Below are 24,154 nucleotides of genomic sequence, written 5' to 3' on the forward strand. Positions count from 1 at the left end.
ACGAAGTCATCTTCACTGAGGTACAAAAGCAGCCTAAAAAGTGAGACTGGGAGCGGCCAAGAGAGGCTGTTTCTGCTGGGTGCAGCCTTCCTAGACAAGGTGAGTTTAGCCCTGGGTTGTTTTTTCCCATTAGCAGAGTGTGGATCTGAAAATAATCAGGTTTCAAGCTGGCAGCCTGGGGAGGTTTGTTCTCCCTTAAAAGACTATATGAAAAGATGTAGAAATCCTGAGCTTTTTAGTATGGCTTGAGTGGACCCCAGCCTTTATGGCACCCTGACAAGACCCAGGTCCCTCATTCAGAAACAAACTGTGCTCAGCTCCTCTCAGGGCAGAATTCCGGCACCGTGAAGTGGCTTTGGTGTACAGAGATATGGAGCCTTTGTGCACACTGGTTTTCTAGCCTGGCTGTGCTTCCCCCAGCCCGTTCCTCTCTCCATCTACAGCCATTCTCGGTCACAGTCTTTCTTCCTTGCTTGACCTTCATTTCTCTTTCCTAGGAAACACATCATTTGCGTCTGTCCTAGTATCCGAACTGCAAATTGGACCTGATTAAAATTCTTCACAGAGCAACATGGACTAGTACAGAACTTCTATTATTCTACGACTCAATAAAACTTTAGAGTTTCGGGAGATTGTAGGAGCTCTGTGTTTGGGAGGTGACTTCGCTGTTGGTCTCTTAAATTCAGAACCATGCATTCTCCTTTCTGTTGCATTTTTGCAAGATGACCTTGGTAGGTCACTTTGTCTGACTGACTTTGTTTTACCCCTCGTTAAATTTAGATAAAAATACTTGCTCAAGTTAGTGAAGTGTCTTTGCTATCGTTGGACAAAAAAGCTATCTAAATGGCGATTACTGTGATTATAATAATTATTTTTATTAAATGAAACCAGCTGATGCTTGTGCAACACTTCTGGGCTCCGCAGTTCTTTTCCGCTGAGCCTCACAGAAAAACCTTTTGTTGTCCCTGGACAGGGATGTGTTTTTTGAGATGGAGTTTTGTGGTTTTGTTATGAAACCTATGACAGTGGGTCATGTGGCTCCTCGCTGAGCCGACTGAACCCTCGTGAACCCGTGCATCAGGCACACCGTTCCGTGATTCACACCGGCCACGTTTTGGTTTATCTTCTGCCGGACGGAGGGCACGTAGGCCTGGATGGTCAGGGTGCCACTGAAGGGCTCAGCCCCAGCCCGAGCTCAGGGGCATTGTGTGGCCTGGGAGCCACTCCGATTTCCTCACTGGGTTCCCACAGAAGCCCCAGAGAGTTGGAGGCTGGCGGTTCCTGGGGCACGGGCCCTCAAGAGGAGCCAAAGCTGGGATGGGGACGACGGCCACGTGAGATGGCTCCAGCCTCCTCGGGCACGTCGCGCCCACCGCCCAGCAGCTCGGTGGCGGAGCTCAACGGGCACCGCGGCTCTCGGCCGGGCTCCCCGAGAAGGAGGGAGGCCGAGGCGGAGCGCTCCCCAGGGGCCGGGGGCCGCCGCCGCCGGTGCGCGCGAGGCGGGGGAGGCCGCGACGCGTCCCGCCCGCCGCTGGGGCGGGGGAGGCGGCGGGAGGGGGCGCCTCGTTTGCGGCTTGTCAGCAGCCGCGGGAGGCGAGCGCCGTGCGCCAGAGCCGCTTGGCATGAATGCCTGGGCCGTACCAAGCGCCGCGGCGCCCGCGGGGGGAGGCCGCCCCGCCGCCCCGCCGCCCCGCGCAGACAATAGGCCCCGCCAGCCTTCCCCCTAAGTTGCCTTGATGCTGCCCTAGCGCCCTGCGAGTGCAGGCCGGGCCGCCGGCCGCCTCCCGCCGCCCGCCCCGCCGCCATGCCGCGCAGCGCGCCCTCCGCCTGAGGCAGGTAAGCTGCGGCCGCCGCCCGGCCCGGCCCCGGGACGCCTCCGCCGCGGCGGCCGCCGGCGGTGCGTGCCGCAGTCCGGCCCGGCGCTGCGCGGCGCGGCGGGGGGCGGAAAGTTTTGCGGCGGGCGGGCGGCGCCGTGCCTCGGTTTCCCCCGTGGCGGCGGGGGGACGCGGGGCGCGTCACACCTGTTGGCGGCCGGGCCCGGGGAGCCCCCGCGGGGTCTTTTGTCGGCGGGGCCCGGGAGGGTGGAGGGGGCGGTCCGCGCGCGGTTGCGTTTCGCGCCCCGGGTGCCGTGAATCCCGGAGGGGTTCTGCCCTCGAAAAGCCTCTCCGCGCCTCTCGGGAGGTCTGTAAGTTTGGCATCGGGTTTCGCTGGTTTGTGGTCGTTTCGGTGAAAATAAGCGACGGGCTGCGCGAATCCGTCGTCCCCGCGTCCCGACGCAGGCAGAGCTGAGCGGGAGCCGAAGGGGGATCGGGCGGGCGGCCATGCCCCGCAGCCGGCGCCGGGAGCGGTGCCTCGCTGCCGGGGGACGAGGGGAGCGGAGGTGGGAGGGAGATGCCGTCGTCCTGAGACCCTGCTCAATCCGGCGGGGAAGATGGAGGCTCTCGCTGCTGTTGCTGCTGCTGCAGGAAAAAAAAAAAAAAAAAAAAAAAAAAAAAAAACCCACAAAAAACAACAACAAAAAAAAGAACGTGCAAGGCACAAATCTCAGCTGGCTTCTCTCGCTATCGCTGCCTCCCTCTGCAAAATAAATAAATAAGCAGCGAAAGAATCAAAGCAGAAAAGCATGGCTGGGTGTAGCGCTCTCCGCGATGCCTCCTCCATCCCGCGCTGTGCAGGCGGAAGCCCGGTGATGGAGGCGTGCGGGGAGACTCGCTCCGGGGTTTCGGGCATGGCAGGGGAGAGCTCTGTGGCTGGGCTTGGAAGCTTGGAATGGGCCTCATTGGGCAGTGAGGTGGGGACGGAGATGCTGGCCTCATGCAGGCGGACCAGTGAGGAGCTTGTGCCGCCGGCTCTAATGGTTTTGGTGCCGGTGGAAAACCAGCGGGAGAGGTGCTGGCAGGTAGGGAGCAGGGGGATAAGGGTGGCCGATGGAGACCTGGGAGCAGCTTGGAAATGAGGGAGAATTTTGAACTCAGTGAGGGCAGAGTAAGGGGCGAGCATGGGTGAGCCAGATGTGGGGCAGCAGGGCTTTGGGGCACAGAAGGAAGCGGAGGTTTGTGTTTCACTGCTGAGAAAGGGAAGGGAGAGCTCATAAGAAGCCCGAGGGCTGGTGGCAGAGAGTGTGTGGCTTGCCTTGTCTGTGAGTGGTGTAGGGCACCTTCTGTTAGCGTGAATTGGTGAATCTCTGTTGATTATGTTGGAATCTGTCAACAACAAGGACAAATCTGATGCTTCCCAAGCCTTAGTGAAATAGGCCTAGGGGTGAAGTCAAGCTTCTCACATGTACTCTACTCCTCAGAAGCAGCAAGTTTTTGCTGGTGTACCTGCATTAGTGGCATGCTGTCCCTCTGGAGGGGCAAGGGGTGCATGTTATAAACATGGTTCTTGGTAGGCATGGCTTGGTTCTCTTGTTTTCCTCGCTGTGGATCAGAGCTCATTCTATCAGTGAGACACCAGAAGGATTTTACATCCAACTTTGCATGAGAGCTGATGTGAGGTACAGGGCAGTCAAGACTGAAAACCAAGATGTACCACACTTTGGCATTTCTGTTCCCTACAGCAGTCCTGTGATGGAGCAGATACACACCGCAAACATCACACACACAAACAATGCCATAAAAATTTTATGCACATATACATGCAGACAGCTGATCTCGGGTTCTCTGTGTGTCTCTTATTGAAGATGAGGAGAGAAGGAAGGCAATGCCTGCACCTGACAGAGAGGCTGGCATGCTGTGCACGTGGACGTATTGTACATGTACACGCTCTTCCGATCCTCTCTGGGATCACCTGCCTGGAGTGCAGCCGGGTTGGCAGCGTGGGCAAGTTCTGTCCCCAGAAGGCAATTTGATGCCCTTTCTTGTTCTTGCTTTGTGCCAAACAACAGAGACCACTAATGGGCCCCTGCTTGGTGTGTTGAGAGGAGAGGCCAAGGGCTAAGCAGGCACAAAGGCTGTGGCAAGGAGCCTTGGGCAGAGCCACAGTGGGGATGCTGGGGAGGGAGCAGGGCCCTGGAGAAGGCAGTGAGGCGGCAGCACTGAAGCGAAGGCGTGAGGACACCATGTTGGGGGAGGAGAGCAGGCTGCTGTTTCCACATCATCTGAAAACTCAACCTGCTGTCAGGACAGAAGGAAGGCTTGTGCATATTTTATGTCACTTTTCTCCTTCTAGGACAACCTGCAGATCTGATCAGCGATGCACTTTAAAATCCTAGATGTGTCGTTCAGCGAGGGTAACTGGAGGACAGGAATGATTCTTAGCCTCCTGCCCCTCTCCTTTGTGGATGAACGGCTTTGTCCCATGCTGCTCTTCCCCACAGAGTGCATATGCAATTAAACTTCAACTACAGCATGGGATGTGCCTGGCTGCATGAAATGGGGACAGAAAATGGCAATGTCTCAGGGGTGAGGGGGCAGGGAGAGGGGCCATGTCTGTCACTGCCTGCAGACGGCTAAAAGGAGCCTAAATGCTTAAATTGGTATTCCTTTGAGCTCGTTGCATGTTGCTCCAGTGAGCTCCTCTCTTGTGGCTGAGATCTTCAGCGGTAGCTCAGGAGTCAGTGGGGTTCACAGTAAACAAAAGACATTTCACTCCTCCCACTTGCATCTCGCACTTTTTGGGATTGTCAGGCATGAAGGTTTGTCCTCGTCGGTTCTTCAGTGCCACTCTGTTGTGGCAGAGCCTCAGTTGCTGCTGGTGCCTCCAGAGATGTGAGCCCCATAGATGCTCCCTGCCAGCACCTAAGGGTGGATGTAGGCTTCTCAGGCACAGTGGTTTTGATAAGAGCCTTGCAGACATAAACACACACAATATTCCTGTAAGCAAGCTCATTGCCCATTTTGGGGGTACTTGGGAAGCAGGTATTTTTGTTCTGTGATGTGGATTCATGTGTTAGTACTCAAGTTGTTCCCACTTTATCCTTCGCTTCTCCCATTGGAGAAAGAGCGGTCTCAAACCCAGAGGTCTTGCAGAAGGTGGGTCCTGATGGTGTACAGCGTGGCAGCGTCCCACAGCATCGTGTGAACGAAGCACGTGTTTTGCACTGAGCGTGACTCACGCTGCGATAAATTTTGCTTGAGCTATGCCTAAGCTCAGTGCTCTGTTGGACAATGAGTTCTGTTTTGTCCTTCCAGCACAAAGCAGCACAACTTGCCAGTGACATGGACTGTACATGTATTCCCATAACAACAGTATTACAAACATATGGGGAACCTGGTAGAGCAACTGCCGTCCGTGTCTCCATGCAAAACAAGGAGCTGGCTAACAAAAACTCAAGTGTCTGAAGCTGTATCTCCCCAGACTGTGATCTCATCAGATTTCCCAAGCTAACCACAACCTGGTCACTGCTTAGATCATGGACTTGGGGGCGGGGGGAAGGCAGCTTGCAGGAATCGCTATTTGTGATTCAGCCCGCTTCCTTCTGACTCAGTGCTGAACCATTCCTCAGTAGGGTATTTGGGGATAGTGTGCTTAGAACATTGCGCATCAGTTTAGTTCTTGGAAGTTGTGCAGTGCCCGGGTTTGCTTACAGCTGAGCTTGCCTCAGCATCTTTCAGAAGAAACGTAAAAACAAAACTGTGAAAACTATTTCTGGCTGTTGAAGACTCCACAGTAATTTTTGCAAGCAAAGGAGGGGGGTGGTCGTAGCCCCGGGCGCTTTGCCAGGTTCCAGCTCAGGAAATTGCAGTCTATCTAGGTAAAACTCCCCTATAGTTTAAATGAAAAAGGTATTCTTCTCTTACTGTCTTACACTGTGAGCGCTGTGTTTCTTGGGAGCCTGGAACAGATAATACACTGGAGGCAGAGAAGTGGTTGCGGCTGCTTGCTGGGAGATTTTTATGCAAAACCTGGGCCTTTTTTGCATTTTTGAGACGCTTCTAATTGCAAAATGCTGTATGCACTTCAGGTTATTAGAAGGCTTGGCTGAACGTGGATCAGTGTGCAAGTGTAAGCATGAGGCAGTATGCTGGGCACTGTTTGCACAACGGGCAGGCAGACAGCAAATGCATGTTTTTCCGATGGCAGAAAAACAAGGAGCATGTTTTTAGTCTGCATCTGTGAGCTGGATTTTGTATGTTTAGCAGCAGTTGCTTTTGTAAGCTGCTGCTAAAGCACGTAACTGGCCGTGTGCAATTGCAGTAATGGAATGTGAAAATGCAGCTACACACAGACCTGTAATCTTGCATGCAAAATACGGCTGGTCTAGTTCTCCAGGTACAAAAAATGGCCTAAGATCATACTTGCCTTTCCATTTAACTGCGCTCACCTGCACTTCTCAGGTGGCAGCTGTGTGTGTGGAGTGCTGAATGATTATCCTTGCTATTTTTGCTCTGAGGAGAAGGAAATTAAATCATTACTGGTGGTCTGGGTAGTCCATGTGTCATGGTAAGCACAGGATGGAGCTCTGGGGAGTGACAGTGATAATTTCATAACTCTGAAATCCTGAGGAAATGCGTAAAAATGGGAGAAGAGCAAAGCGGTGACCTTCCCTTCTCAATATGCATCCATTGTATTAACCATCGAATCAGTTAATGATGCCAGGATCTGGCTTTGCCTTCTGCCACATCCCATGTGCCCAGGGCTCCCTGGAACAGCACTGTTTTGGCACAGATGGATTCAGGGCTATGTATCAGACCGGCACAGGGCAGCACACACGTGAGCATGGCGCAGCCTAGTCCAGGTTCAGCAGGCACTGGCGAGGTGGCGGTGGCTCACTGATGAGTAGCTCACTTTCTCTGCCACTTCACTCTGCAGCTTCTCTGGTGACATCAATAACAAAGGGCTGCTCAGTGGTAGGTGATATGGATCTCTACAGATGAATGGAGCCCACTAAACCTGAGTCAGCGGCACTTCTCGCTAGCACTGGAGCTTGGGTGTCACCATCCAGACCCTGGCTGGGGTGACTTCGGACAGTGCGCTGAGTGAGAAGGCTGCACCTTTGCTAGGAAATCAGGAAGCAGGAGTTTCTTCCTGAAAAACGTGATGATGTTTTGGGGTTATGCCCATCTTGCCGTCTCGCCATCCTGGGTCCTGGACTGCAGACGCTTCCATTTTGCATGATGCTCGTTGTAATTGAATCTATCAATGTATATTTAATACAGTTGGCACCACAGTTCGTAACTAGGCACTGCTTCCCAGCCTTCTGTCACTTGCTTTCACAATTACCATCTTCAAGTCGCAGCGAATGCTGCCGCTCGGCTCTTTGTCCCATTGTCGTGCTGGCTTTGAGGACCCGTGTGTGGCAGCCTTCCCTCTTAGTCCCGTCCCTGGGCCTGGGTGTCAGCAGGAGCTTGGTTAACAGGTCCGAGATCTGTTAGGTTTTATTCTCCTCTCTGGTTTGCTAAGTGTGATCACCGGCGAGTCCTTTAACCTTGGCTGGCCTCGGCTGACTTATCTACTCCAGAAAGGTGTTGTAAGGCTTAATTATTGCCAGCTCTTCAGAGACCTGAGGGGGAAAAAATGCATTTTATTCAGAAACGTCTCTGACCTCTCTGGCCTCTGTGAGACATCTTGGTGCTGCTAGGAGGTAGTCTCTGTACTCCCTTAATAATGTTTCTTCAATTTTTCATCTGTACATTCACCCACTCTCTCAGTTGCATGTAAAAATGCCAAGCTGTCTGAAGTCATGGAAATATTTTTATAGTCTTGACAGCCACGACAATCATTCCTCCTCAGTGGTAAACAAACGAGGTACACAACCCGCCATTAACATCAGTTTATAGCTGAGGGACCTTGGTCACTCACCGAGAGGGGAATCCTACACAGCTCCTGAGCATTCAGTCATAAAGGAGCGCTGCCTGGGGTTAAGAGAGCACCTGATCCTGTGGGCTCTTATGTAGAGTGGGTGGCAGGGAAGCTCTGTTTGCCTGTGTGCATACAAGAGAGCAAACAGGCACTGGCTATCTGGTTTATTCAGGGCTCTTGGATACCATATTTGACTCAGGTATATGTGTCTTTAGGGGTTTGATGTTTATTTGCGTGCACGGAAAGACAGTTTTCTGCAGTGGCTTCTGAAACATTAAGGTGGTACAAATAAAGCTGGATAAATATTTGACCCTCTAGAAGGAAAAAGCAAACAAACAAAACCTCTGCAAATGAAAGGTGTTGGTGTGCACTGTAGGAGCAGAGCCCCTATTACTCTTCCTTGTGAGCTGCTGGGGTAGGTGAGCAGCTGGACCTGTGCTGTAGTGTCCTGTCCCTGCTGATGATTCTCCAAAACAGCTGTCTCTTGTTTTGGTGCATTCTAGGCTAATTCACTCCAAGTACCTCTACATTTGGATCTCTAGAGATTGAGTGTTGGTGAAAAAGAGCAGGTGTGACTCCTGTAGCTACGTTACTTTGGTTGATCTCTCATTCTTCTCTCAAGCCATCTTTCTACCATCTCTGGGTAGTGATCTCTCTCTGCTGTGCTCAAGAGGAGAAAGTCAGGGTTGTTCTTCACCTGTGTCTCTGACAGGAGTGTTTAAGTAGGAAGCTAAGCTTTTTTTCTGCCATCTCATTCATCCACTGCATCTCTCAGCCTCTGCACCTTAGCTCCTCCATTCTTAAAATGAGGATGACAGTTCTTCTCTCTGCCTTCACAAAATCTTTGAGAGATAGGGAGAAAAAAGCTCAAGGCTTTCTTCCTTCTCAGGGAGACCATAAATCCTTCTCTCACTCTTCCTCTCCCTCCCTTCTCTCTCCTATTTTCCTCTCATTTTAAGGGTTCTTATTATATTCTGTCCCTCTAGGTCTCCTCTACTTCCACCGCTCTGGCAATCTGTTTCTCTCTGCTGTTTCCACATCCCCTTCTATTTGCAGCTCCCTTCCTTCTGTTCATGTCATTTTATTCTCTCACCCTGTATCTCCTACCCTCCCCCATTATTCATGTGCCACACTCTTCATTTCTCCTCTCTCCGGTTGATTCTCCTGGATCCCTTCCTTGTGAGTCTCTCCACCTTGGACCTCTTTTTGCTTTCCTCTGCTGCCTATCCTCATAGCTTCGCTGCATGGGAGCTGCTGACTGTGCCTGCAGGCCAGGCTAGCAAGGGCTGAGAGAAAACGACAGCACATGGGATCAGCCTGACAGCCTGAAGTCTGTTGTCTCACATTTTGCCTCCTCGTGTCCCTGTACCTCCTTGGACACAGCCTCGTGGCTTGCTCTGGTCCTGGCTGCTTGTTCTACTCCCACACTCCCTGCCATCCGCTGGCTTTTTGTGATCCACCTGGCTATGGTACAGCCACCTCCTCTGGCCATCACCTGGAGATATCTGTGCTTGTCACAGGCAGAGCAACAGCCCCCTACATGGAGGACCTCTTTCCCAGGGTGGGCAGCAGTGGTGCAGCAGACTGATGGGAGTGCTGGCCACGTAGAGGCTCCTGGCAGCAAAGCATCAAGAGGTCACACAGATGTCCGTGTGTTCGAGTTCAGCCAGTGTCTGTCAGGACAGGGCATGGTGACTTTCTCCACCATTTCTGAGTAACACCACATTTGTCCCTGCCATGCATGACTCAGTCCTAGGCTAATAGAAGTTACGGGCTTTGGCTCTACTACCCAAACAGTTCCTGATTTTCCTCTTCTGTCTTTGCAGCAGACTGACCTTGCATCCATCCCTCATGCTCTATGTAAGATTCCATACATCCTTTTCAGTTTTTCCCACAGCTGTTTCTCTGTACTTGCTTCACCAGTTTTACTTGGTCCTTCCCTCCTGCTTTGACTCTGGGATAGGTCTCTCCGCAGACTCTTACCATCATGTTCTTCAGCCTTGTTTGCCTCCCCATCTAGTTTCCTTGTCTCCCTGCTCGTGCTGTCAACTGGAGAGAAGGGAGAAGGGACATTGAGACAGCAGATCAGAGAGCAGAGATGAAATGCGGAGTATTACTGGTCAGTGTCCATTGCTTGCTGGTGGCTTTAATCTCTCCTAGGTGTGTGCTATTAATGACACAGCAAAAGTCACTTCTCCCAGAACAGTGATTTTCCCATTGCTTCTACTTCACTATCAGCAAGCTCCTGAAAGGTTAATGAAGTCCTACGGTGCAAAGAGAAAAAGCACATCTTCCCATGTTTTGCATCAATTGATCCTGTAGATGATGGAGCAGCCCATGTACATGTGGCCCTGTCCTTGAGTCTCGTCACCCAAAATGCAGCCCCTTGGAGTGCCACATAGGTGACCTGCTCGCTCCTGTCCTCTTCATCAGCTTGGGTCAAACTTGGGGAAAAAGCCGTGGCCTCCTTATTCATCTCAATGCATGTTTCACTGCATCTCATGGGACTGGGGAGGAGTACCTAAGAGTATCTGCAAACCTCCCCTGCCTCCCATTGCAGTGGATCCTTTCTTCTCACAGATCCTCTTTAGAAAATGCCTTGTATCAGGTTTCAGGCCCACTGGATTTTTCTCTGTCTGAGAAGGATGGAAAAAATCATTCAATTGGTTTTGAATCACATGAGTGGGAGCAGGAACCAACCCCAGAAGATAAGTGCTCTGACCTTTACCTCGCTCGGAGAGCTGAAAATGATAACAAATAAATACATCTTGTTTCTAAGCTAGACTTAGGGATGTGTTCCTGCCGGATGCTGCGGGAGCCAGAGCGAGGGCTCTTAGGAGGGCTGGGAATTCCAAACAGGCAACTGCTGCAGTAAGCAGCAGCCCCTTCGCTTTCCTTTTAAAAATGCAGCCAGTCCCAACCCAGACATTTGAGATGGAAGGGGACAGGGTCGGTGTCCCATCTCACCTACCATTCTGCTGCTGGGACCCTGGCTGTTTTTCCAGACTGGCACTGTCAGAGACCATCATCTTCTGCAGCTGCCCTATGGGAGGTGCTGTGGTGATGGTCTTTCTGCAGGAGGCTGGTAACAGGAGGTATTTGTTTGTGGGGTCCTGTGGTGCAGTGTGCAGCTCAAGCACTGACAAGAGACAGCCTGTATCCTGAAGGACTTCTTGTAGTCCAAAATTAGGGCATTCTTGGTGCTTTCTGTAGTGGTTGTGACTTGATGTTCCTCCACCTGGGTGTTGCTTCCCTTCCTTCCTCTGTTACTCAGGGAGCTTGTTTGCTTGGTTTCTGCCATCCAAACCACTGGCAGCTGAAGAGAGTCCTGTATGCAGCGCTTGGGGAGGATGTTAGGAGGCTCCTGGCACTCAGTCAGCGTAAAGCATCTTATTTATTGGTGTTTTCTGCTCAGGTGGGATGCATTTCTGTTCTTGAGCTCCTGAATTTCTCCTCTTTAGCCATTCAGAATGATCCCTTTGGCCCAGTGTGTGCTTCTGCTGAATGCTGCCCTGATGATGTATCCACCATTGCCTTGCTCAGACTTTGGGTTCGACGGTTGTGTTTCTGTTAGAAGATCTCCAACCCACTCCTTTCCTCAAGATACCCAAATAAATGTGATTCAATGGGCCACGGGCTGCTCTGTTGCAGCATGTGGAAGCATGTGCGTTTCCAGTATGCAATCTGATATGCGTATGGATGATTGCATTTGTAGTCTGCTGGTGCATCTGGACCAGAGGAGGTAGCACGGAAGGCCTGGGCAGCTGGGAGGAAAGGAATGACAGGACTGCCAGAGGAGGGAGGAGTGAACTCTGGAGCTGCAATGGGAGTGGGTAACAAGTGAAGGGGGGGGATCAGAGCTGGGAGCCATGTTGCTCACTGAGGAAAATGGCAGAAATAGAATATTGTTTGCAGAGGATTCCTGTGTGTGATATGTGAATCTTATACTGATGTGCCACATAACGAAGTGGCACTTCTCTGGAAATGCCTCAGGCAGCTGGAGGGTCTGCTCCAGGAGGTGTTGGTACCGGGTTAAGCTGGTGTAGGGAATCCTGCTGGGCTCCCCTCTGACAGGCTTTGGGAAAGAGAAGCCTGTTCGGGAGGCGTGTGGAAGGGAAGGGGGGGAGCTGTGACTCACCAGGGAACAATGATCATGTGAGGACAAAAGGGCAGGCTGGAAGAAGACCTGAAGACAATGGCACATTCCTGGTGTCAGTGGCTTTGGCTCTGGGGTTCGGGCTTGAAGTGGAAGAAAACATTAAAGAACAAAGTGTTTAGGAGCAATAAAGGGAGCTGGTGAGAGAAAGCCAACAGGAAGGAGAAAGCAGATTTTACTGCATGCAGAGTTGTTCTTCACCTTGAGGCAGATCTTGGAATCTTGAAGAAGCTGGAAGAAAGGATGCAAGGGAAGGAGTGATCTGTGTGGTGAATATGATGGGCCTGTACTATAGCACAGACCTGCCAGTTTGCAGCCTCAGCGGCTGTGACAGGCTGAGCAGAAGTGTTGAGTTGCTCTGAGAGTGCGGGGATGGGAGGCCATGTATGTCTGTGATGTTAGTAGCACAGGCAGGTGGGGCTGAAGATCTGAGTCCTGCCTTGCATTTGCAGGATGTCCAGTTATTTCAAAAGGTGCTTTTCAATAAGTGGCTTTCTTTCAGTCAGCATGAAGCTAAAATCAGCAAATAATGCAGGAGAAAATCACGCTGCTGTTGCAAAAAACATCTTTCGGGTGAAAAGCAACAGTTGAATTCCTGTTCGACTTAATCCCTAAGCTAACCAGATAAAAATCCAGCACTCAAAGCTTTTGTTTTTAAGCATCGTCTTACCACTGGTTCAACCCAATTGGCATTAGGCAAGGAACACCGCACTGCCTGCCTGCTGCTGTTTCCATCAACCAAAGGCAGGTCTAAGTGGTAGTTTTGCTAACAGCTGCTTTGACTTGGTGTCTCTTTACCTGAGAGTCTCAGTGCTGAGCTGGTGCAGAAATTCTGAGACTAGGGGAGAGGAGGAGAAGCTGCAACATAAACACGGCTTGACAGGCTGTCCTTTATTTTTTCTGAGTGCAGTGAGAAGTCGGCTCTGTTAAAACCAGCCAGGCTGTAAGCAGAGTGAGCCTGGGAGAACAGGAGCTCCATTTGCCAGTCAGCTGCTTCCCTCGGCCGTGCTATGAGGTGCGCTGAGCCTCTGTTACCAAACGCTTGGGATGTAATTTCTAACCATACACAGCATTGATGCAAATCGTGCAACAAGTACATTCAGTGTGCTTAAGAAATGCTTCGGTGGTAGGGGTGTGCTGAGAAGGTGACTGGGACTGGGTGAGGGTGATTGATAGGTTTTCCTGAACTGGACCACTATGGGGTATGGCTCTGTTAATGCACGGTGTCCTTTAGAGCAGGCGGTGACTTGGGCCAGCCAGTGGGAATGCCACCGGAGAGCATTGCTGCACCTTGGGAAGAGCCCTGAGGTCTGGGACTTGGGTTCCAACAGGGCTTCTCTGCTGGGGAGGGACAGTCTATCTCAAAAGCCAAGTGCTGGTGAGTCCAGGAGTGATACAATCACCCCTGGATTTTTTTTGTGTGTGTGAACTCCTAGAAGTCATCTATGTTAGTATAAATGAGATCATTTGGCCTAATTAGTTCCAAGCTTAATTAGCAGTAATTATCCCAACATGGGAGTAATACCCGAGTAGGAAGTACTGAGTCCTCGATTAGATAGATCTCTAATTGGTGTTACAATATTGTAATTAAAGCATGCTTATACGCCTCTGCCTCTACAAGTGATTTGTTTTATGTCTGATTAAACAGGGAGTCCAGCAGCCTCGAGGAGGCCAGGACATCACCGCTGATTGAAACACTGTATTATTCTTTGTTATAGGAAAGAGATGATGAATCACATCCACTAGAAAACACTGTGGGCCAAATTAATCCTTAGAGTAATTGCGGCTGGAGTTGGGGAAATTGCAACAGAGGTGAATTTGGCCTCGAGTACATAAGCTCTATCTGTATATCACACAGTTAAACAAATACTCATTTGAATGTGCAGTCTGGCAATTACACAATCAGACAAATGCAAGTAACTTAATCTGCATTTGCAATCACTGGATTGCACGGGTGAGCTTATTTCGCAGCCGTCGCTGCGAGAGGGCCTGCTCTACTCAGGTGCTGCAGTCATCTGGATGGGAACGCTTCACCCTGGGGCCTGCAGCAGTTCAGATGGCTGCCACGGGGTGCTGGGTCCACGCTGCAGGGAGCCAAAGGTGCCTGGGGGGTCCTTGAGAGCGCCTTGCTGGCCGGCAGAGGGTCCCCATCCTTCAGCATTAGCGCCTCTAATCTGGCCGGTTCCTAGCAGCAAGCCCTTTGGGGGAGCAGGTAATCCTACAGTTTGAAGAGGTTAAAGAAGAAGAGAGCGAAACGGGAGCCTTCTGAAATTAGTCAGCTTCAAAGCATGAAAGCTTCCTATGTCTTTTTAAGAAACCACCTCCTTAGAACTTGGCAAGTGCAGCGCTTTATTACTTATCTCTTTGCTACATGAGTGGGCGACTGTACTTCCTGATTCGGCTCTTCGATATAGAGAGATCAGCAGCATAGGTCTGCAGGGGACAGCGACTCCTCGCCTACAGAAACTAGCAAATAAGAATCGAGATGCGTGCATCTTCTGGCTGCCACAGAAATCCAGGCATATTAGACTCGTAGCCAAAGGCAGACATGCAAACAGCTCTTTGCCAGCTGTTTCCATGTTACAGTTGCAGCAACTGATGCACAAATTGGTTACTCGTCTTGCTGGAGTTTGTGATGTGTACAGAATCAGCAGCGTGCAGCAGGTCGCATCGCCTCCTGCTGCATTCACTTTTCAAAAGGGGGGAGTCCAAAAGCAGAGAGAGATGAGCAGGGAAATCAAATGCACCACATTCTGTTAAAGCAGCGTTAGGGATAAGAACTGAAACAAGCCATGTACGGGAATTCAAAAGCAAGGGGTTTCCATAGCAGCATTGCTTGGCCATATTGTATATACACTATTTTGCATTGCTCTCATGATATCAAAGGCATGGTCTAATATCTGTGCGTGCAATATGTCTGAATCAGAGTTGCTATGAAACTTAAGGCTGAATTACACCGCGGAGGCATATTCTTGTGCAGTGCTGGGAGGAAATAACAGAATGAGGTTTTGTTAAGATTTTTCTCTGGTGATACATTTTTCTTAGAGAACTGCTGATTTGCCAAAGCTGCTGCTGTTTTCGGGAAATGTTGGTTCTGGTTTTGTATCCCTTCTTGGAGAAAAAGGAAAGTGGAGAAAAGTTTTGAAACTTCAAATGCCCCCGTGTTTGAAAGTTCTCAATATTGTAATTCTGTCCTTCAGAGCGATCAGTTCTTTTTAAGTAAATTGCTACAAAATATGTCTAAGTTTGAAGTAAAGTGCTTCGAGAAGATAAAATGAAACTGTGCCTTTGATTCATTTGATCACAGTTTCTGGGTATGGGTTGTGAAAGCAATTTTTCCCCTTAATTAGGTATGGAACAATGGTTTGAAATCTCTGAAAGTTTCAAAGGAAGAGAAAGCCTTCCCCTCGCTCCATTCAGCAGGTGAGGAGATCCCAAGCAGGGGAGCTGCTGCCTCTCCCTGCTGGGTGCCCCACACCTTCCCACCTCTGTGTGCGCCGCAGGCACTGGGCTCTTCTATGCAGCACAGATCTTCCTCGTGCTCAGCCCTGCTCACAGCATCTTATCCATGCTCTGAAGCTCTTCAGGGCATAAGGAGGGACGTTCCACCCGGGATTGAAAGGAGCACTCGCGCTCCTGGAAAAGCCCTGTGAGTTGGTTCAGCATCATCCTTTCTGCTGGCTGCAGAGTTCCCTCTCTGTCAGCATTCCCAAATGCTGGTGGAGCCTGCATGCCAATGTCTCCTCTCCTCCTGCAGCCTGCGTGCCGATGTCTGCTCCTTTCCCCCTGCTCCCTGCTGTTGAAATTGCCAAGCTTTTGCTTGTGCCTGAAGAGTTCAGACTTGCTTTGCTTTGCATTGAAGCCATTCTTGTTTACGGCAGAGACTGCAAGAAGGGGTGTAGGACAGAGGAGAAAAGATGACAGCTTGTTTTTGCTATATGGCAGTGACAGATGCCGGGTAATAGACAGAGGCAAGCTGACAAACATCTGAATGAGTGGAAGAGACTCCTAACCCAAAGGGAGGAGTTGTGGTTTAGGTTAAAGCCACAAAGGAAGTGAAGGAGGTTACCACTTTCCTGTCTGTGGGCAGGAGGTTCTCCTTGTGATCGTTTGAAGGCTTAGCTGTAGCTCATTCTTCCCTAGGAACATGCTCATCCGTGTACTTCTTGAAAAGCATTCGATCTGGCTTCTGATCTCGGGAGTGCCAAACATCCCCTTTATCCACAGAAGCCAGCAGGAGCCGAGAGTTAAAGCACTGGGAATCGCAGCCTAATTTATGGAGCCAGATTTTTTCAAGCGCATTGTTCAGCCACATGTTTTGTGTGGTGCTAGGGCGTGTGGTACATTGCTCCTCGCCTCCTCCCCTAGCGGGTTCCACTCGGATATTTTGTTGTGAGTATCGGTACTCCAGGGGCTGCTGGCTGGCTGGCTGCGGGCTGTGGCTGTCTTGTCCCTGAGCAAGTTGTGCAGCCTGATCCGGCACTCTCGTGTGCTGGTGTGGGGCAGACTGGATGCCATCGGGTACCTACCGGCGTGGCCTGTGATCAGTATTTCCCTTGATTTTCACGGTGTTAAAAGCCTTACTTTTAAAGGCTTGGAGGTTCCATCTGTACGTGGAGGAGAAGTTTGTTGTGTCTCAGTTTGATGGTCTTGCCGCTTGCCTGTGAGGAGAGTGGCTGATCAGCCCCGGTGTGCTGCAGGAGGCATGCCTAGGGGGAGATGAAAGAGAACAGGACTGCCCTTACAAGAAAGCAGAGCTTATCCTGAGCCCGAGCATGGGCATGAGAGCTGGTTGTCTTAACCCAAGCTATCAGCTGCCTTCTGCACAGTGAGAAGCCCTGTCAGTGACAACGACTTCGGTTTGTGCTGCCAGGACCTTCTGATCACTGTGCATTACTGTACATGAGCAGAGCATCTGAAAGGTGCTCTCTGAAGAGCCATTATGTATTCTGTGGTCTCTAACCTTCCATTAGCAGATCACCTTAGCCCCTAACCCTGTCACTGGGATGCGGTGGAGTCATTTCATCTACCAGGTGTGAAAATCATATTTGACCATGTGAGGATTGTCGCTCTGTCAGGTGCACTACAGTCTCTATTTTTTTGTTTGGTTGTTTGTTTTCTAGAAAAAGACTTTGTTAGAACTACAGGGTATCATTAAAGATTTATATGTGGCAAATGCATCCTTTTTTTTCCTTTATTTTTTTGCAGAGTGTTTCATTTTAGAGACCTTCACAGTATTCATTTCAAGTAGAATTTCCTCCTCTGTTTTAAAATATTTCCTTTGCCTATGGATTTCTGTGTTACTCACAGTGTGCAGTGCTTTCCCCAGACTACACTATTAAGCCGAGGTTCCTTGCTGACAGCTTTGAGGGACTGCTTTTGAAGCCAGAAAGTCAATTTGCTGTGTCCTGAGCTGTCACCCAGCATTGCATCCTTCCTGCTCCAGGTTGTATTCCAGCATCTAACAGAGCTGTGGGTTTGCCTTCGACTTGTGCTGATGTGTCCCCAGATGGTTCCAGCAGTAGCCCAGAGCCTGAAGTGGGAGGTGTTTGTTTGAGCTGATGTGCACCAGCCCTTGCCAGCCCTTGCCGTGCCCTGCAATGAGGCCCCAGACCACTGTTCTGCTGGCAGGGAAGGAGCTCTGTGATGGCTAGCTGACATGGGGGATTCAGCCATCTTCTGGTGGCTCGTGCTTGTCAGACATTGGAGGGCTGGTTCAGAGCTTCAAGCATCTGGCTGATGGTATTTGGCTTTGTTTACTGTAGTGCTATAGCCTTAGGGCCGCAGAAAGTGCAGCTTTATTGAAATCATTGGAGTTGTGCTTGCTTATGGCAGCAGGCAACTGGGGACATGTTTTTTTGGAGCATGTTGCCAGGAACATAAACCCTTTTCTTTGGGAGATGCTTTGTAAGGATGTGAGTGCCTCATGTGAGCGCCTGGGAAACATTGTCCTAATGGAAACAGGATGCAAAAACGATTGGGTCTCAGAACAACTGTTGTTTCTCCCCTACATTTGTGACTTACCAAGTCTGCCTTCTGAAGGTTCCGGACAATATATGCACCACTGAAAACTGGGATGCCACAGAGGACACAGCAGTCTCTGTGCATGTGGAGATAGTGAACCAGGTAAGGAAGCAAACTGACTTGTGTGGTACAAGGGCAGGCAGCAGTTGTGTTAACTGGGCCAAGTGGCAGCAGTCTTTGTTGTTGTCTCATTCTTAAGCTGAAGGTACCTGTGCTTCATGGTTCCAATGCTTACAAGAGATTCGTGCTACACCCTTTGATGTTGGATACTTATATAAAAGCAATTACCAAAAATGCAAGTGGTTTTTGAAAACAATGTGGCCAGAGTATTACCCGCAGTCCTTGTTTCCTGGCTGGATTTCTGGCATTCATTTTGTTGTGGCCTAAGAGAAAGGACAGGCACAAGGTGCAGGCTGCCTGCAGGAACAGCCCATGTTGCAGGCAGCTGTATCCCGTGAAGGTAACATTAGCTAAGCAGGTCCCCTCTGCAGCACCATCTCACTTGTTAAATAGATGCTCTGAGATATAAAGATGTAGACAGAAAAGAAACATGCTGTCCTAGGTGTCTCTCAGGAGCTGCAAGGCAGGTATTGTGAGCAGATGCATCCATACAAGGGAGTAAACAGGCATAATTTAAAAGAAGCTGGCAGATTTTGTGCTCAGATGGACTAGGAACTTTCACACAGTCTGTTCTTGCAGTTCAGCTGTGAGAGGCCAACACCTTCAGCAGAGGGTGACTAGCAAAACGTTTGGACAGAAGTATGTCCAGTCATGACATCTGTTGCTAAAGTAGTCCAAGTGCACAAGTGAAAATGCGGGACTAGAGTGAAGCGTTTATGTAGCTATGCCAAAACTCTCAAGTGCCCTCTAATAGAGATGGGTATAAGATGCCTGTTTTTGTCAGTATGGTCTTCTGTCATCTGGGATCTTGCAGATCTGAAAAGCCTCCGCTGATTATTGCAGGAGAAAGTCAGCAGCACGTGCTGATAGTAAAGCAGTGTCTGAAGAGCAAGGGGGAAATCTGATTGTTTTCTATGGAGGGTTTCACTGTTTTATGTAATCTTCGTGCAGCACCTATAAATCAGTGACTAGCACTTCTCGAATGTATTGCCTTCATCAAAAGCTGTTTGAAACAACAGGTAGCACCTATTCATTCAGTCTGAGCTCCCCTGACATTTTTAAATGACAGATAATGAAAACTGTCTTCATTATAACTCAAGCAATTTCATCAGGCTGTCACCAGCAAACAATGGCAGACTAGAGACTGAGCAGCCCTCAGCACCACTCTCCTCCGCACCTGTGCAAATTTGCACGTCTTTTGGGGTGCTAGGATGTGATGCAAAATGTGGCCGACTGCTGTCTGTTTCCATTCAGCTGGGGAGGGGATTCCTGAGCGTCGAGTCAGAGCAGCCTTTTCTGCTGCTTCTGGGAAGTGTAAGGAGGGGTGATTTCTCAGGTGAGAAGGTTTCTAGTATGGAAGGCACTTGCGGTCAGTAGGAACATGTTAAAATTTGTCTGGAAAGCAGCGGTCAGATGGCATAAAAATGGAGCGCAAATGTGAGAATGATTGTGGGTGAGAGACGTGGCTTATCTCACAGAGTGCTGAATTCTGCACTGCCTTCAGTTTATGAATGGATTTAAAGCACTGTGCCAAGCAGAGCATATTGCAGTTGTCTAATCCTAGGTGACAGAGGCAGGCATGATAGTAGGCAGAGCTGCATCCAAGAGGACTCATCAGATCAGTCCAGGCAGCCTGGCATTACGGCTACCTGATCTGCGGGAATCGGTCCCAGCCCCTGAGTCTGAACTGCCAAAGGGAAACCTCGTTGCAGGAGCAGCTGTTCCTGTGTGCTGCTAGCTTATCTTGCCCCGCTTGTCTCTCCCCAGCCAGCATTGCTTCAGGCGTGCTTGAGCTGAACGTCAGTCACTCGGGTCCTTCTCACCTCGCTCCCCCCATTCACAGGCTTAACCCAGCTGCCCCCCGCAGTTAGTTTAAGAGGGAGCAGAAGGAGCATCTCGCAGCAAAGCATCGTTTGTATGAGACGGCCGTGGTATGGAAGAGGCTAGCACTGGGGAGTGAATTATAGGGGCACGGGGAGGAAAGAGGCTGCGGTAGAGAGAGGGTTGTTATTGGAGCACACGGGGAGCCAAATGACTGAGATAGAGGGTGTAGATAAATAGTTAGAAATAGCCACAACGGTGTGATTTGGAAGGAAAATCAGTCACTGCGTCAGCCTCCAGTGGCGCTCAGTTTAGGGAGCCGAGTGGTAAATTACAGGCAGGTTAGGGCTGCAAGAACCGTCGGTGACCCTGCGAGGTGCTGGGGAGAGAAAAGTTGCGGTAGCGGGGAGTAAGATTCAGATCTCATCTATCTGAGTATGAGTATCTCAAGGTGAAATAACAGAAGGAGAGGAGGCGGGAATATTGATTTCTGCCTCACAAAACAGACAACAACGCCTACTTTTTCATAGCAAGAATTTAACCATTCGCTTTAACGGGCCAGTCTGCAGTACCGTGGGGGCTTGGTTTCTTCTTCATGTGCAATCTAGAGGGGAAGTCATGCTGAAGTTATTTTTATTTTATTGTAGCCTCGTGGGAGAGATGTGAGCCACGTTTTACCCTCAAACATCTGTGCGCTGACTGTAGGGGCAGCTGTGGTCTGTGGTGCTGCTGCCCCGTTGTGCAGTGGGCGGGCACCCCAAGCAGCCAGATGCTGGAGATACAAGGAGCCCGCTATGCCAAAAGGGCTGTTGTACATGTTGACCACAGATGACTTCTGCCTGTCTGTCTGTCTGAAAGCAGACTTAGCCTTCTTCCATTTACCCTGTGAAAAGGATGCTGCTAATGGAAGGCGATTTCTTCAGCTCTTCGGGACATTTGCAGAAATATTCCTTTGGGGTTAACATTCTGTTTGGTTGGTTTGATGCCATGAAATTGCATGTGTGCGTGCCCCTGCGCAGTGGGACAGGCATTACAGAGCTATGTGGCTGTGCTAGGGTGCTTGCTATCTTGGAACAGGCTCATCAGGTGGCTGAATGGAAGCGGGAGGTGAGCTTGGCAATTTTCTGGGCTGCAGCCATGCCTATTCTCATTGCAGTCAAAGACAATCATACGCATACAAAAGGAGTGTAAAGTGATGGCTGAGAATCTTAAAATGCTCAAGGGCCAGGCAGTTCCGCAGCCAAATTCTCCTGGCAGGGCCACAGCGCTTGCTGTATGTTGGCGGTTCTCTGTAAAACATAGGAGCAGTGTAATGGGAACAGTGTTCCTGGGCAAACATTGGTTTTGGAACCTCCTGTGTGCCAAGTTTTGCCACCTCTGTTTTGCATCAATTCATATTTTTCATGCAGTGCATGACCATATGTTTCCCCAGATTCTGTTTACCTGATTTCCCTTCTGATTCAATATCTCTTCTCTCCTTCTTTTTTTTTTTTTTATTATTATTATTTTTTTTTAATCACAGAGGATAAAACTGAGCATTTATCTGTACTGCTGCATAGCATTTGCCTCATACCTGCTTGTTGACTTTGGAGATGACTCTTTAAATAAGGCAAGAGCTTCCTGCGCCTATGATGTTACAATGTGTGGGATTTGTTCATCACATCTCAGTTTTGTTGTGGGATAATTTGAACATTGGATGTGTAAACAGAAGTGTACTTATATTAAGTGTAAAAGGTGTTTGTCCTGGGGAGGTGAGTTTAGTTAGCCCTTGAAGAAAGGCAGATCAACTAGAAGGCTGCCTGGAGATGCATTTCTGTCATGTATTTCAACCACAGGTCTGGCTCAGTGCTCCAGCCCAAACCTGATTAGGGCTCGGGTTGTTTGGAGATTGATGAGTGAATAGGAAAACACCAGATTAAATGCTTCTCTGTGCAGATAGGAATAGTGAGAGTGAGGCATTACTTGCCCAAGCTGAGTCTGCCATCATCTGTATGCTGTTGCCACAGGGTGATGTTGAGCAGCCTGCACTGCCTGCCTTCCTAGCAGACATCTGCACCCTCTGCAGCCAGCAAGGCAGTGGCAATCCATATAGGTGAGCTACAGGAGGCTTTATCCCAGGAGCAGGGACAGAAGTAGGGATGTTTAAATGTGTTTTTGCAAGAACGTGTATATGTGTCTGCATATATATGTGTATATGGATATTGTTAGAGATATGTTTGCTTTTCCTTTCTCTATGAGTTTGTCCGGTTCCACACACATCAAGGTGCAGAGGGACCATTCACCTGAAACCATTAAGGAATGTTCTTTGGTGTTTGCAGGTTTGAGGATCAACAACACTGTCTGGGCTCAGAGTAGTGTTGAATGCTAAAAGAAACTGAACTACAAACAAAGCCACAACCATCTGCCCCCCTCCCCCTAATCTCCATTTCCTCATCTTTCTGGAATGATTTATAACAGATAAAATGTTTTTTTGGAAGAGGCGTTTTTTCCAAGTTAACAGTGGATGTTAAACTACCCTTTGCTGTGGTCCTTTGCTGTCTCTTTTACACCATCCAGATTTAGATTTCATCCCACAGCATAATCCCTGAAGATATCTCCCCTGTACCGAAGCAGAAAGATCATGGCACTGTGAGAACCATGTGATGACCTGGGTTCCTCACAGAACAGGGTGTTTTCTTTTGAAGAAGGCTTGTTAGAACACAAAGCCATGTAAAACTCAAAGCTCATAAGAAGATTTCATGGAGTGCTACAGCTACAGAGCAAGAAGAGGGCAAAAAGCCCCAGACCCAAAGCAAACAAAGCAAAGCATCCTCCCAGTGATTTGTGTTCTTCATTTCCAGCCATGCTGGCATTTTACACTGACTTTGCACAGGTGTATATGAATAAAGAAGTCAGGAAGCGGTATGGAGAGCAAGGCTCTTAAGGCGTTAGTGGAGCTTTCCTGCTGGAAGGTTATGTTCACACTGAAAGTGGGAAATCTTGCCTCAGCAGGCAGGAAATATGTGATGCAATTTCAGCACAGAGTTGCTGGAGATAAAATAGCCCATAAACTGAAAAAAAAAAAATATGGAGGGAACACTTTGCATGGCCAACGTGTGCCGTGTCAAAGCTAGTGATGAGGGATCCTTTGACTGCAGAAGCAGTGGTGCACTGACCACGGTACGTGGTTACTGCATCCCATTCCTGTAGGGAGGAGCATATATCCCTGATCCTGGAAGTAATAACTGTCTGCAAATTCTTCTGAGTGGTGGCGGATTTTCTTGAGGGAACATTTTTAAGCATCAGTGGCTGAAAAGGCACAATCTGCCATTTCACTTGAGGTGATGTTTCTTTCACGTGAAACAGTTGTGTGGTTAGAGCTGGTTTAGCTTCAGAGAGTGGATGATCAGCAGGATGTAACTTCAGACGAGAGTCATGCCTCCAACTTCCACATGCTAAGGCTCCATGTTGCCATTTCTCCTGCCCTCAATCTCACTTTCAAAAATTCCTCTTCTTCAGATGTTTCCACCTCCTCCAGTTGTGCCAGTTCAGCCACTTGCTGGGATGAAATCTGTGTCGGAGCTGGTCTGGCATTAAGGGGTTTTCTTGTTAGTAAGGCCTTTAAAGAGAAGTTGGATTGTTTAAATGGTTCACCTGTGAGCGAGTGTGGCTACATAAACTGACTGGCACCAATGAATGGCAGTAACTGTGTGAGAGAGAGGGTGGAAGGATCCTCTATGTCTGCTGCAGATGGAGTAGTGAAATGGAGCCACAGCCCTACACACTCTTAATATTATTTGCATGAGTAGCTCCATTGTATTTCAGTGGGACTCTACTCACACATGTAAAACTCAATATTTGCAGGGCCAGGCCCCTAATGAGCATAAAAGCTGGAATTGGGGTGTGCCGGCATCTATAGCAAGTGTAATGCAAATGCATTTTGCTGGCTGGCCTATCTTGTCTAATCTGTTCTGCAGAACTGGAGCTCCTGTAGCAACTTTCCTTAGGCTTGGTTCACATTGATGGAAGAGGAACCTGCTTCTGAGTTGAAAAGCTGGTCTTCTGACACTGCTGGTGCCAGGGAGCTGTGAGGAGAGTGTACCTGGGATGGTGAGCTGCACTGTTTCCAAGGTGTTCTTGGATTTGCTGGAGCACTCTGCAGAGCCAGGGCAGCAGCCTTCTCTGGTGCTGCTGTTATAAGCGTGGCGAAAGGAAGGCAAGCCTCGTGATAAGGTGATGCTCTCCAAATTGGCCAGGGCAATTCCATGGTCTGGGGCTTGACTTCCCTGTTGTACAGCCTGTTGTCACAGT

The 24,154-nt window shown here is 49.6% G+C and overlaps 2 protein-coding genes across 3 annotated transcripts in view; both read left to right on the top strand.

The window, feature by feature from the left end:
- Nucleotides 1–995: 995 nt before the first annotated feature.
- GPR89B (G protein-coupled receptor 89B) overlaps nucleotides 996–24,154 on the top strand; it is a 168,471-nt gene continuing 145,312 nt past the window's right edge. The window contains exon 1 of the mRNA XM_048934017.1: nucleotides 996–999. The gene's annotated coding sequence lies outside the window, so the exon portion shown is untranslated. The remainder of the gene's footprint in view (nucleotides 1,000–24,154) is intronic.
- Nucleotides 1,768–24,154, top strand: part of BCL9 (BCL9 transcription coactivator) — a 54,883-nt gene continuing 32,496 nt past the window's right edge. Inside the window, exon 1 of one of the 2 annotated variants that reach the window (XM_048934007.1) lies at nucleotides 1,768–1,836. The gene's annotated coding sequence lies outside the window, so the exon portion shown is untranslated. Of the gene's footprint in view, nucleotides 1,837–2,125; nucleotides 2,182–24,154 lie in introns of those variants that run through there. The other variant, XM_048934011.1, reaches the window with a different exon arrangement.

Source organism: Lagopus muta, chromosome 1 (assembly GCF_023343835.1).
Source record: "Lagopus muta isolate bLagMut1 chromosome 1, bLagMut1 primary, whole genome shotgun sequence".
Taxonomy (NCBI): Eukaryota; Metazoa; Chordata; class Aves; order Galliformes; family Phasianidae; genus Lagopus; species Lagopus muta.